The 12,520-nt window shown below is 46.7% G+C and overlaps 1 protein-coding gene across 5 annotated transcripts in view; it reads right to left on the minus strand.

Annotated features, from left to right (window-relative positions):
- The window catches only part of Dag1 (dystroglycan 1), a 65,806-nt gene extending 54,448 nt beyond the window's left edge, over positions 1–11,358 (minus strand). For 2 of the 5 annotated variants that reach the window (XM_057767329.1, XM_057767325.1), the window contains exon 1: positions 11,197–11,358. The gene's annotated coding sequence lies outside the window, so the exon portion shown is untranslated. The other 3 variants (XM_057767324.1, XM_057767323.1, XM_057767326.1) reach the window with 3 other exon arrangements.
- Between the last annotated feature and the right edge of the window lie 1,162 nt (positions 11,359–12,520).

Below are 12,520 nucleotides of genomic sequence, written 5' to 3' on the forward strand. Positions count from 1 at the left end.
GAATATGTATGAGCCCCAGGATTTGATCCCCAGCACTTATGACCTGAGGTGGTGGTGCACACCAGTGATCTTAGCACATGGGAGGTACAAGCAAGAGGATCAGAAATTGAAGGTCACCTGTTATTTTAGCAAGTTTGATTCACAACAGTGAGTTTGAGGCCAGTCTGGGCTATAAGACCCTGGCAGGCAGGCAGGCAGGCGGGTGGGCCGGCGGGCATATATATTTATGTGTATATGTATCTGGGGTAAAAATATAAATCCGTGATAGGGTATCTGCAGAAGAGGAAATTAACTCCACAAAGTTATCCTCTGGCCTACACATGTGTCATTACACATGCATGCCCCCACAAACACACATTATCCACATACACATTTTAAAAAATATACACACACAGGGGCTGGAGTGATGCCTCAGGTTAAGAGCACTGGCTGAGGATGGGGGAAGGGGGAGGGAAATGGGAGGAGGGGAGGAGGTGGAAGTTTTTAAGTAAAAATAAAAATTTTTGGCCGGGCGGTGGTGGCGCACGCCTTTAATCCCAGCACTTGGGAGGCAGAGGCAGGCGGATCTCTGTGAGTTCGAGACCAGCCTGGTCTAGAAGAGCTAGTTCCAGGACAGGCTCCAAAACCACAGAGAAACCCTGTCTCGAAAAACCAAAAAAATAAAATAAAAAAATAAATAAATAAAATTTTTTTTATTGCTTTGTCCCTTTGGTGTAATTTTAAATAAAGTTTATAAGGTGTACAAAAAAAAAAAAAAAAAGCACTGGCTAATTACTCTTCCAGAGGACCCTGGTTCAATTTCCAGCATCCACACAGCAGCTCACAACCGTCTGGAACTTCAGTTCCAGGAGACCTACCTCACACACACACACACACACACACACACACACACACGTAGGCAAAACACCAATGCACATAAAAATAAATAAATCATTTAAAAAAAAACACACACACATATGTAAACATATGCATAAAAATTTAAGTCAAAATACCAGGCATATTAGCACATGCCTGTCACCCCAGCACTGGAAAAGCAAAGGCAGGAAGTCAGGCCTTCATAGTGAGATCCAGATCAGCCAGAGCTAGAATGAGACACTGTCTCAAACAAAAAACAAATAAAAGAAAATATGAGTCAAATGAAGTCACTAGATTGCCCAAGTTTTGTAGAAATTTACTTCACAGAATAAATTTGCCATCTTTGCTCTCTATAGTTCTTAAGCCTGTGCCACTGCAGCCTATCCATCTCTCTACCCAATGCCCAAATCAAAAAAAAAAAAATGCTTAGTTATCAAACCCAAGCACTAGAAAAATAGGAAACACTATTCATTAAAGCTAAATTAGGCCCTCCAGCTAGCTCAATTTTGTAAACTACTCTAAATCTCTATTTATAGAAACTGCTATTTGAGCAGTATCAGTAGTGATCAGAGTACAGAGAGATGGATGGTCAAGAGGCAGAGCAGTACTGCTTGCTTTGTTCCATTGGCTGCTTGGGGATCTTTACTGGTTGGCTTTCATTTCGGTGGAAGGCTGTCTACATTTCGAGACAGTGCCTCACTAGGGAGCACAGGCTACCTCTAGCTGCAGTATCAGTCCGAGAGCAGGAATTACAGTTCCATCACACCCAACCTAGGAAGACTGAATACCCTAAAGTATGGGCTTAGGGGGACCCAGTATGAAATGACCATGTTAACTAGCAGGACCATCTCCTTACTTCCAGCCTGTGGTGTTGACAATGTAACAGGAGGAGTGAAAGGATCTAATAAGAGCTGGGCATACTGGCGGGCGCACACCTTTGATCCCACACTTCGGAGGCAAGAAGCAGGCAGATCTCAAGAGTTCTAGGCCAGGCCAGTCTACAGAATGAATGAGTTCCAGGACAGCCAGGGCTACAAAGTGAAACCCTGTCTCAAAAAACAAAACAAAACAACAACAACAACAAAAAATGGCTTAGAGGTGGGTGTGGTACCACACGAAGATGGAGGACAGCCTGATCTACGTAGTAAGCTGCAGGACAGCGAGGCCTACATAGAAAAATTGTCTCAAAAAAAGGCTCAAAAATGGTTGCAAAGGCCGGGCGGTGGTGGCGCACGCCTTTAATCCCAGCACCCGGGAGGCAGAGGCAGGCGGATCTCTGTGAGTTCGAGACCAGCCTGGTCTACAAGAGCTAGTTCCAGGACAGGCTCCAAAAACCACAGAGAAACCCTGTCTCGAAAAACCAAAAAAGAAGAAAAAAAAATATATGGTTGCAAAGATACAGAAATGGAGGCTGGAGAGATGGCTCAGAGGTTAAGAGCATTGCCTGTTCTTCCAAAGGTCCTGAGTTCAATTCCCAGCAACCACATGGTGGCTCACAACTATCTGTAATGGGGTCTGGTGCCTTCTTCTGGCCTGCAGGCATACACACAGACAGAATATTGTATACATAATAAATTTAAATTTTAAAAAAAAATACAGAAATGTTCTTTTGTTTTGTTTTTTCGAGACAGGGTTTCTCTGTAGCTTTGGAGCCTGTCCTGGAACTAGCTCTTGTAGACCAGGCTGGCCTCGAACTCCCAGAGATCCACCTGCCTCTGCCTCCTGAGTGCTGGGATTAAAGGCGTGCGCCACCACTGCCCGGCTTACGGAAATGTTCTTAAGTGGAAAGAGGTGAAAAGGCGGGGAAAACCTGGACCAACACAGAGCACACTTTCAACAACACCCTACCTGCATTAATTCCCACTTCAAGGTCCTCTGAGGTTCAATACTCTTTCAAGTTCTCTTGCTCTTTGATGCTCATACAAAGTCTCTTATTTTCTCTGACATTCTGGAGGTTTATAACCTGTGCAATCACAATCTGCAACTACTTAAGTCTAGTTCTCATAACTAACATCCTATCTAGGCTAGGCCTTGCTCTTATTTTCAATACTTCTCCCCTTTGTATCTCCTGTAAAGCAGTCTCACTCATCATATATGTAATCCAAACTGGCCTGGAATTTCCCAGTCTCCCGGTACAGAAAGTGCTAAGATTACAGGCATGCACCATTATGCCCAGCTAAGTCCTCAGGGTTTTTTTTAACCTTCCATAAAATGGACTGTTGCTACCTGCCATTCCACTATGTTAACTATACCCTTCGTCAAGAAAGCTGTAGAAGCTGGATAGCAGTAGACCACTGATCCCAGTACTCAGGAGGCAGAGGCAGGCGGATTTCTGAGTTCAAGGTCAGCCTGTGTGTAGAGTGAGTTCCAGGGAAACTCTGTCTCAAAAAGCCGTGTGTGTGTGTGTGTGTGTGTGTGTGTGTGTGTGTGTGTGTGTAAAGGAGGCTATAGAACTACATATTATAGAACTGAGCGGGTAAAGGAAGGAGGATCAAGAGTCCGGGCATGCCTACAGAGTGAGTACCAGGCTAACCTGAGCTATACAGAGAGACCTGTCCAGAGGGAAAGAAAAAGTTATGGAAATCAGTCATGATGATACATACCCATAATTCCAGTGCTCTGGAAGCTGACGTAGGAGTTACAAATTTAAAGTCAGCTTGAACTAACAAAATTTTGTCTCACAGGGCAGTGGTAGTAATGCACACCTTTAATCCCAGTATTTGGAAGGCAGAAGTAGGCAGAGCTCTGAGTTTGAAGTCAGTCTGCTCTAAAGAGCTAATTCCAGGACAACCAGAGCTACACAGAGAAACCTTGTCTTGGGGAAAAAAGAAAAAAAAATTTTTGTCTTAAAAAAAAAAAACAAAAAAACTGAGGGATGAGTGGCCGTTACATGTTTGGAGATGCAGTTCAGTGGTAAAGTCCTTAAGTCCTTGCCTAGTATGCCCAAGTAGTTAGTTAGCTTCCCTGTCCATCCTTCCCGTTAGCAAAACACAAGTGTTCTTCGTGGCCAAAGTGATCACTTTTGTATTCCAAGTCTCTGCTTGGTCAGTCACTTCCTGACCTTTCCATTCAACAGGTCCCATACATTCACAAGAGTTCTGTCTTAAACCCTGTTTCTCTCCACCTCACTCCTCACTGCTGACTTGGTTCACGTCCACTCTCTCCCCATAGAATCAAAGCAATGGCTCCTTTTTATAAAGATTTACTTACACATATGGATGTTTTGTCTGCATGTACATCTGCATACCAGAAGAGGGCATCAGATCCCATAGGACTACAGTTATAGACAGTTGCGAACGGCCCATATGGGTGCTGGGAATTGAACTCTGGACCTCTAGAAAACCAGCCAATGCTCTTAACTGCTGAGTCATCTCTCTAGCCGGGATTGGAGTTCAAGGCCAGTCTGGCCTACAGCCAGAGCAACACAGAGAAACCGTTTCAAGGGGGAAAAAAAAAAAAAGCAGAAATTGACCCCATCACAGCTGTACTTCAAGACAGTCAGGGCTCCCAATTCCTCTAAGTTCCTCTATGCAAGGATTCTGGATCCAACCCAACCTTCCAGAACCCCCAACAAGTGTCAAGTCTTTTGTCTCTACTTACATTTCTACCACAGACACTGGCCTCCTGCTACTGCTTTCACCAAACCAAGACTTCTTGAAGGTGCAGCTGGTTTGTTCCCCAACCAGGTCCTAGGGCCTAAGCCCTTGGCTTTCTTCAATATGGTGCCAGAACAACTAGCATAGAACTTGAAAAGCAGTAAGGTTGTGTTTAAAGACGGGGGTCTCATGGTGTAGCCTGGAACTCTATGTAGACCAGGCTCTGAGATTAAAGGTATGCAACACCACACCCAGCCAAGATTTTTTTTTAAATTACGTATCTGTGTCTACAAATGCAGGTAGGTACCTACAGAAGATAGTAAACTGTAACTCCCTAGAGCTGAAGTTACAGACAGTTGGGAGCTGCTACACATGGGTGCTGGGAACTGAACTTAGGTCCTTTATAAAAATGGCACTTTCAAATTATTTTTATTTTATGTGTATGGGAATTTTGTCTGAATATACCATGTGTATGCCTAGTGTCCAGAAAGGCCAGAAAAGGGTGTTGGATCCTGTCCGTAACTCCAGTTTCAGGATTGTTAACCACCATGTGGGTGCTGGAAATGGAATCAGGGTCCTCCAAAGAACAATAGGTGCCCTTAACAACTAAGCTATCTTTCCAGCTTCCTCCAACAAGATTTTATTTCCTGAAGGCTGAATCCGGTGGCAAACATCTTTAATTCCAGCAAGGGGGATGGGGACAGAGATGAGCTCATCTCTGAGCTGGAGACCAGCATGTAAGCTCCAGGCCAACAAATGATACATAGTAAGATGCTGTCTCAACTACCCTCCAAAAAAAAGTTTACTTCTACTATATATGCCTATAATCTCAGCATCTGAGAAATGGAGACTGGAAGAACAAAAACTGAAAGTCTTGGACTATACAGCAAGTTCAAGGCTAACCTGGGCTACAGTGAGACCTTATCTCAACAAAGACCTGGACTCTGAGATGGCTGCTCACATGCTCCTCAAGTTCAACATGAGGCCCCATCACCTCTTCAGTATTACCTCTTACATCCACCACTAGAACCCCGGCTTGCTATACACCAGAGAAGACTCCACTGAACCCCCCTTACCAGTATAATATAAAACAAATGCAGATGGATAGTCAGTCAAACGTTCAGCCTGGGTTTAAATACTGATTCTAGCCAAGTATGGCAGTGCATACCTGTTAACACTAACATCTGAGAAGCTGAGGCAGGAGGATCAGAGATTTGAGGGAAGCCTAAGTTAGATAATAAGACTCTCAGAGAGAAAGATGATACCCAGGGCCAGCAAGACAGTTTCACAGGTGAAAATGTTTGCCTCCGAGTCTGACCAGGACCACATGATGGAAAGAAAAACTCCCACAAGTTTTCTTTTAACCTCCACAAACGCACCATAACACTTGAAGGAACAAACATACATGCACGAACGTATGTACTTGAACACACAAAATAAATACAATTAAAAATTTTTCAGGGGCTGGAGAGATGGCTCAGTGGTTAAGAGTACTGACTGCTCTTCCAGAGGACCCAGGTTCAATTCCCAGCACCCACATGGCAGCTAACAACTGTCTATAACTACAAGATCTGACACCATCACAGATATACATGCAGGCAAAATACCAATGTACATAAAATAAAAATAAATAATTAAAAAAATAACCTTTAAAGAAAAAATAAAAACATTATTTAAAAAAAAATTTTCATGCTGGGCATGTTTTTAATCCCATCACTCATAAGCATGAAGTATGCCACATGCCACAAGTTCAATGTTATCCTGAGCTACACAAAGAGCTCTGGACCACCATGGGCAACATAGAGATATCAAAGCACCAATAACCACAATGAAAAGCAAAAACAACTGAGGATTAAACTACTATACTGGTGCAGGACAATCGTCTACATTCTGTCAATTATATTTTAAATAAACGCTGATTGGCCAGTAGCCAGGCAGGAAGTATAGGTGGGACAACCAGACAGGAAGTAGAGGCAGGTCAGTGAGAACAGGAGAATGCTGGGAAGAGGGAAGCTCCCTCTGCAGTCCTGTCCAGACAGAGAAGAAGCAAGATGTGACTACACCGCTGAAAAAGTTACTGAGCCATGTGGCTAACACAGATAAGAATAATGGGCTAATGTAAGTTATAAGAGTTAATAAGAAGCCTGAGCTAATGGGCCAACCAGTTTATGATTAATGTAGACCTCTGCATGATTTCTTTGGGACTTAAACGACTTTGGGAACAGGGCAGAACAAGATTGGGCAGAAACTCAATCAACACTATACAACCCAGTAATTGTATTCTGGACATTTAGCTCAAAAAAAAATTAACATCTATTTTCTTACAAAAATCTCTGTATGCAGCCGGGCGGTGGTGGCGCACGCCTTTAATCCCAGCACTCGGGAGGCAGAGGCAGGCGGATCTCTGTGAGTTCGAGGCCAGCCTGGTCTACAAGAGCTAGTTCCAGGACAGGCTCCAAAGCCACAGAGAAACCCTGTCTCGAAAAGCCAAAAAAAAAAAAAAAAAAAAAAAAAAAAAATCTCTGTATGCAAATCTTTAATTACAATAATCCAGAACTAGAAAAAACTACAGGTGTCCTCATATTGGCTGTATACCAGAGGGTGGTCCTGAGCATCTGATCATATTGCCTGAACTTCCAGAGTTCTGGGATTGATGGCATGAGTCCAGATTCAGATGTTCTTGAAATTAAAAAGTTATGCAATGAGCCAGGCATGGTGGCACACACACTTTGTACTGGGAAGAGGATCTCTGTGAGTTTGAAGCCAGCTTGGTCTACATAGAGTTCCAGGACAGCCAGGACTATTAACACAGAAAAACCCTGTCACAAAAACCCCAAAGAAAGATCATCTGGGGGTGGCTGGAGAGATGGGACAGAGGAATAGAGCACTGGCTGCTCTTCCAGAGGTCCTGAGTTCAATTCCCAGCAACCACATGGTGGCTCACAACCATCTGTAATGAGATCTGGTGCCCTCGTATACAACATGGAGAATGTTGTATACATAATAAATAAATCTTTTTTTTTTTTTTTTTTTTTTTTTTTTGGTTTTTCGAGATAGGGTTTCTCTGTGGCTTTGGAGCCTGTCCTGGAACTAGCTCTTGTAGACCAGGCTGGTCTCGAACTCACAGAGATCCGCCTACCTCTGCCTCCCAAGTGCTGGGATTAAAGGCGTGCGCCACCACCGCCCGGCAATAAATAAATCTTAAAAAAAAAAAAAAGTATAAGATCTTAACAGTTAAGAGCACTTGCTGCTCTTCCAAAGGACCTGAGTTCAGATCCCAGCACTCATATGGAGGCTATGAACTGTCTGTAACTCCAGCTGCAGAGGATCAACACGTCTTCAGGCACCCATACGTTCAAGTCATACACTCACAGACACATGCACACACAGAATTAAAAAAATAAGTAAATAAATAGCGAAAGAAAAACAAAAATTCCCAGTATTTTTGTACACAATAAGGTGTGGAGTGTGACATGTTCTTTCTTCGGTGACTCAATTTCCTCAACTAGTATAAGAATTTCAGGGAGCTAGACTGTGGTTCTGTGGATTAGAATGTTGTGACAAGCAAGAACTCCAGAAACGACGGGCAGAACTAGCCAGCCAGCGAGTACTAATTTAGGAGAAATAAAAGCCTCAAGTTTAGTGAGAGACCCTGTCTCAAAAAATAAAGTGGAGAGTAATAACAGAGAGAATCTCCTCTGGTCTCCATATGTGTAAGTGCACTCACATAAATGTGTGCTAAGCCACACACAGAAGTTTTTGAAATTCTTCTCCTAAGTATCAGAATAATGCACACAAACCAGAAATACAAGTCTATCTCATCACTGGCCCAGGATGTGGGAAAAACTACCTCCATCTGTAAGGTAAAAGACTGAACATGCTAGGCATGATGGCTGAGCCTTTAACTCCAACACTAAGGAAACAGGGAAAGATCTGAGTTCAAGATCAGCCTAGTCAATCCGGGCGGTGGTGGCGCACGCCTTTAATCCCAGCACTTGGGAGGCAGAGGCAGGTGAATCTCTGTGAGTTCGAGACCAGCCTGGTCTACAAGAGCTAGTTCCAGGACAGGCTCCAAAGCCACAGAGAAACCCTCTCTCAAAAAAACAACAAAAAAAAAGATCAGCCTAGTCTACAGAACAGAGTTCCAGGGCTAACACAGTGACACCCTGTCTCAGGGGTTAAAAAGAAAATATAATGTTCCATGTTCAAGTAGGAGAGAGGGCAGGTATGTGAGACAGGGTCTCACAACACAGTCCAGGCTGCCCTGGAACTCCCAATCCCAGGGTCTTCTCTTATCTCAGACTCCTCGAATCCTAGGATTTACAGTTACACACTCCACCAAGCTACAAGGTTTTAACAATCAAATGCTAGATCTCTCCTTTCCAGTCAAAGTCAACCCCCTCTAATTCCTTCAAACCCACCATTCTTAATACCTAACAGACCAGCAAATCTGTCAGTCACCCATTCAGGAGTCAGAAGTTTGAAAGGTGAGGATGGTGGCTCAGGCCTTCTCCCTGAACTTCCGGGGTAGAGGCAGAAAGCTCAGCAGTTCAATGCTAGCCTCACTACATAATGGGTTTAAACCAGCATGGGCTTCAGGAGACCCTGTCTCAACAGCAAAAGGTTTGGAGCTCTACAACTGAACCTACCCCCCAGAGGAGGTTTTAGATCCTTGGTCAGACTTAGACTTCTGGCCTGCATATTCCTGAACCCAGGCTGTCTCTCCCATTAGGCTAACCATTCCCTCTCAAATGGCTCTTCCTTCCTCCTCTATGCTGGCTGACTTCACTACCAGAGGTCCTGACATCTCTCTCTGCCACTCCCTAAATGACACCAACATATCTTTCTAAACACAGGCCTAGACTGTGCCACTCAAACAATAAAAAGCATTCCCAGGCTCCTGTACCCTATAAAGTTGGAGCTCCTATGTACAAAGAAGGCCTCAAGCTCCCACCTGTCTAGCTGGAAGACTCCCAGGTACTATTTTAGACACTCATGTACATGTAGCACCGGGTGAACAAACCTTTATGTCCCCCAGCTAATTCGTGCTGGCCCTGAATGTAATGGTTCAGGAATTCTCTCTTCAGGTTATCATGGAAGCACATTCTATAGGCAGCAGCTACTAATCATGGATTATAATTCCCACTCATTGAATCTCAAAATACGTCCTTAAGGACAAAACAGATGAAGATGCATTACATACATGGGTCCCCAAGGCCTACCCAGAAGTTGGCAGGTAGTAAAGCCACACATTTGCTAAATGAATGCATTTTGCCCAATCAGTTTTTGTTTTGTTTTTAAGAACAGTGAGGACTTGTCCGCTGAGGTTGTCAACAGAGGCACATTTCACGTTCGCACCCGGTGCCTGCCTGCATAGTGCTACTCACGCCTACCTTCACACAGGATCCCACAGGCCTTGCTACTAACTCCCTGGGGAAATCTGATTTCTCCAACAGCCCCTATGTCCTTTAAGCATGCAGGCCATGTCCTTGACTTCAAGGCAGAAAGAACTTCAATTCTTCATATTCAAACCATCGATTTGTACGCCTCCACAATCCGTTACTGCTTCAGTTCTTTTTCAGAACTGGAACATTCTAAAAGTATGTTTCTGACCATTAAGCATGATATAAGCTGATATAAATGCAACGCCCCATCTCCATCACTCTGCAGAACATCTGGAAGCACACCCAACTCTATCTGGAGTTATGTCCTATAAACACCACCCTCACTTCACGAGTCTGGCTTCCACGCCAGGAACTACTTCTACTTGCTTATTTAGGGAAACAGCAGGCTGGACTCTTAAGTTAGCCCTCTAGGCTATAAAGGTACTGCCCCAGACTAGGCAGACCAGTCAAAAACTTCGTCATTACCATGAAAACTAATCCTGATGTCATTCAACTTAACAAAAGCTTCTCAAATTGCCGAGATTAAAAGATGCATTTTTAATCGTCCGTTGAGTTTGTCAATAAATGAACTTGGAATCATAGCAAAAGGACTCTGAGGCGAGCCGGTGTTTCCTCTGGGAACATTTTCGAAATATGCTCGCAAATGAACCTGGTCTTCCAAATACTCACAGCAAAGGTAGTAAAGGAGGCTTCCAAAGAAGCGCAACTGAGGGGGAGGAAAGAACCCCAAGACGCCTAGCAGCTCAAAGCAAGAGGCGGGGGCGGCGCCCTTCCCAGCCTCTGGCAGGAGCCCCACAGCAGAGATGCCGCCTAACTGGGCCGCGACCCCCCCCCCCTGGAAACCCGGAGGCAGCCCGCAGGCCGCACACACCCGCGGCCGATGCGCAGGCCCCGCGTTCCCGGGAGCGCGGGCCGGGTCTGAGGCCTGGCCCGTCGCCGCGGCGCGCAGCTCCGGCCTCCTCGCTCAACGCTCCGAGCCTTCATCCACCGGACAGGGAGCCGAGGGGCGGCTCCGCCCGGGCGGCGGCGCCGCCTCCTCACCCGCAAGGACGTCCGTGGCCGTGTCCCCGCCCCGGGCCGAAAGGGAGCAGCAGCAGGTGTTCCGCGGAAGGCTCGGCTGGCGGCAGCGGTGATCACGGCCCCAGCAGGCAGGCACTCGGTGGCGGGGACGGGCGGCGCACTCACCCGGCGCCACGGGCGGGCCGCGGCAGGTGTTCGCTCCTCTGGGCCCAGGGACACCACCGCCACTCCCCGGGGACTCCGCGCGAAGCTGCCGCTGCTGCCGCCCCCGAGCCACAGGAGCGCGAGCGCCGCGCCGCAGCCTCCGCGCGATCACGTACCGAGCGGTGAGAGGGCGCCGAGCGCGAGGGCGGGGCGCGCGGCCGGAGCCTAGCAACCGCCTGACACGCGAGTGCCGCAGCCAATCCCGCGGCCGGCTCCGAGCGGCACCGACTGGCCTTCAGCGCGCGGCCCGCTTCTGCCTGCGTCGCTCGCCCCGCAGCGCGCCGCACCCGCGTACAGGCCCCGCCCCGTCCCGCACCTCTCTGCCCATTGGCCTGTTACGCCCCCGCCCCAAAAGCCACGCCCCAATGGAGAGGCCCCGCCCCCGAAGTCGCGAGTGGGTCCCAGGACACGCCTTAGCCAGTCCGGGTAGCTGGAAGCCCTTGGTAGCTGGGGTGGGGGAGGGGCACCCTTCCCAACTTCTAAAGAATAAACGAGGTCTGGACAGGCCGGCGAACCGGTCCGGCCACAGCAGGCCACCAGTCAGCTGCCCCTAATTTTCTTCGAACAAAAATCGAGAGGTATCTAAGCCATTCAAACACTCAGGAAGCGCCCTCCGAATTGCAAAGGAAGAGGCCTTGTTACCCTACTCTTAACGTGAATGGAGACGCTAGGGCCAGATCCGGGTGGGTGGGCAGGAAGGTAACCCATTTTTTAGTGCTTGGCATACAACAGGCCTCCCCTCCCCCTCCTTGGAAAGCTAAATGCAATGCCTCCTCTGGCGCTCAAAATAGCTCTGACCCGCTAGCACAGGTCACTCACCCCCGGTGGCCCACATTCTTTAGATGGGTGGTTACTGCTAGAATCTGGCCTCCCTTTATGGAGGGTCCTAAAGTAACTTAACTCCCGGGACTTCCCAGAGGGCCCAAACTCCAGAGCCTGGAGACTTAACAAGTTACTAAGCCCTACAGTGGACGATGGCTGTGGAAATGGAAAGTGTGGTGGGCTCTGCTCCCATCCTACCCCACACTGCTAGAATGAATCCATTCATCCCTGGCCTATGGCCAGGCTGGAGTTCCAGACACACGCTGTTATCAGCAAGCACACTCTGAATACAGACCCGGCGGCTACTTTGCCTGGGGTTCCTGCCTAAATGCCAGGCAGGTCTCCTCTTCAAAAAGTGCCTAGGAAAAACAATTTTCAGAAAAAAACAGGAAGGAATGTGCTACCTTAAATACCTGTTTGTAATTCTCAATACTTAAGTGACTAGCTCATAGAGGCTAGAACAGAAAAAGGAACTAAAATACAGGAGAGCAACCTCAAGTCTTCCCTTAGATGTTAAACTGAAGAGTTAATGGCTTCTCAAATTCCGACTCTAAGATTATACTATTTTAAAAAGGCTCTGTCTCTATACTGTGCTGTGCTGTGTGTGTCTGTGCTTGT

This window comes from Chionomys nivalis, chromosome 4, assembly GCF_950005125.1.
Source record: "Chionomys nivalis chromosome 4, mChiNiv1.1, whole genome shotgun sequence".
NCBI lineage: Eukaryota > Metazoa > Chordata > Mammalia > Rodentia > Cricetidae > Chionomys > Chionomys nivalis.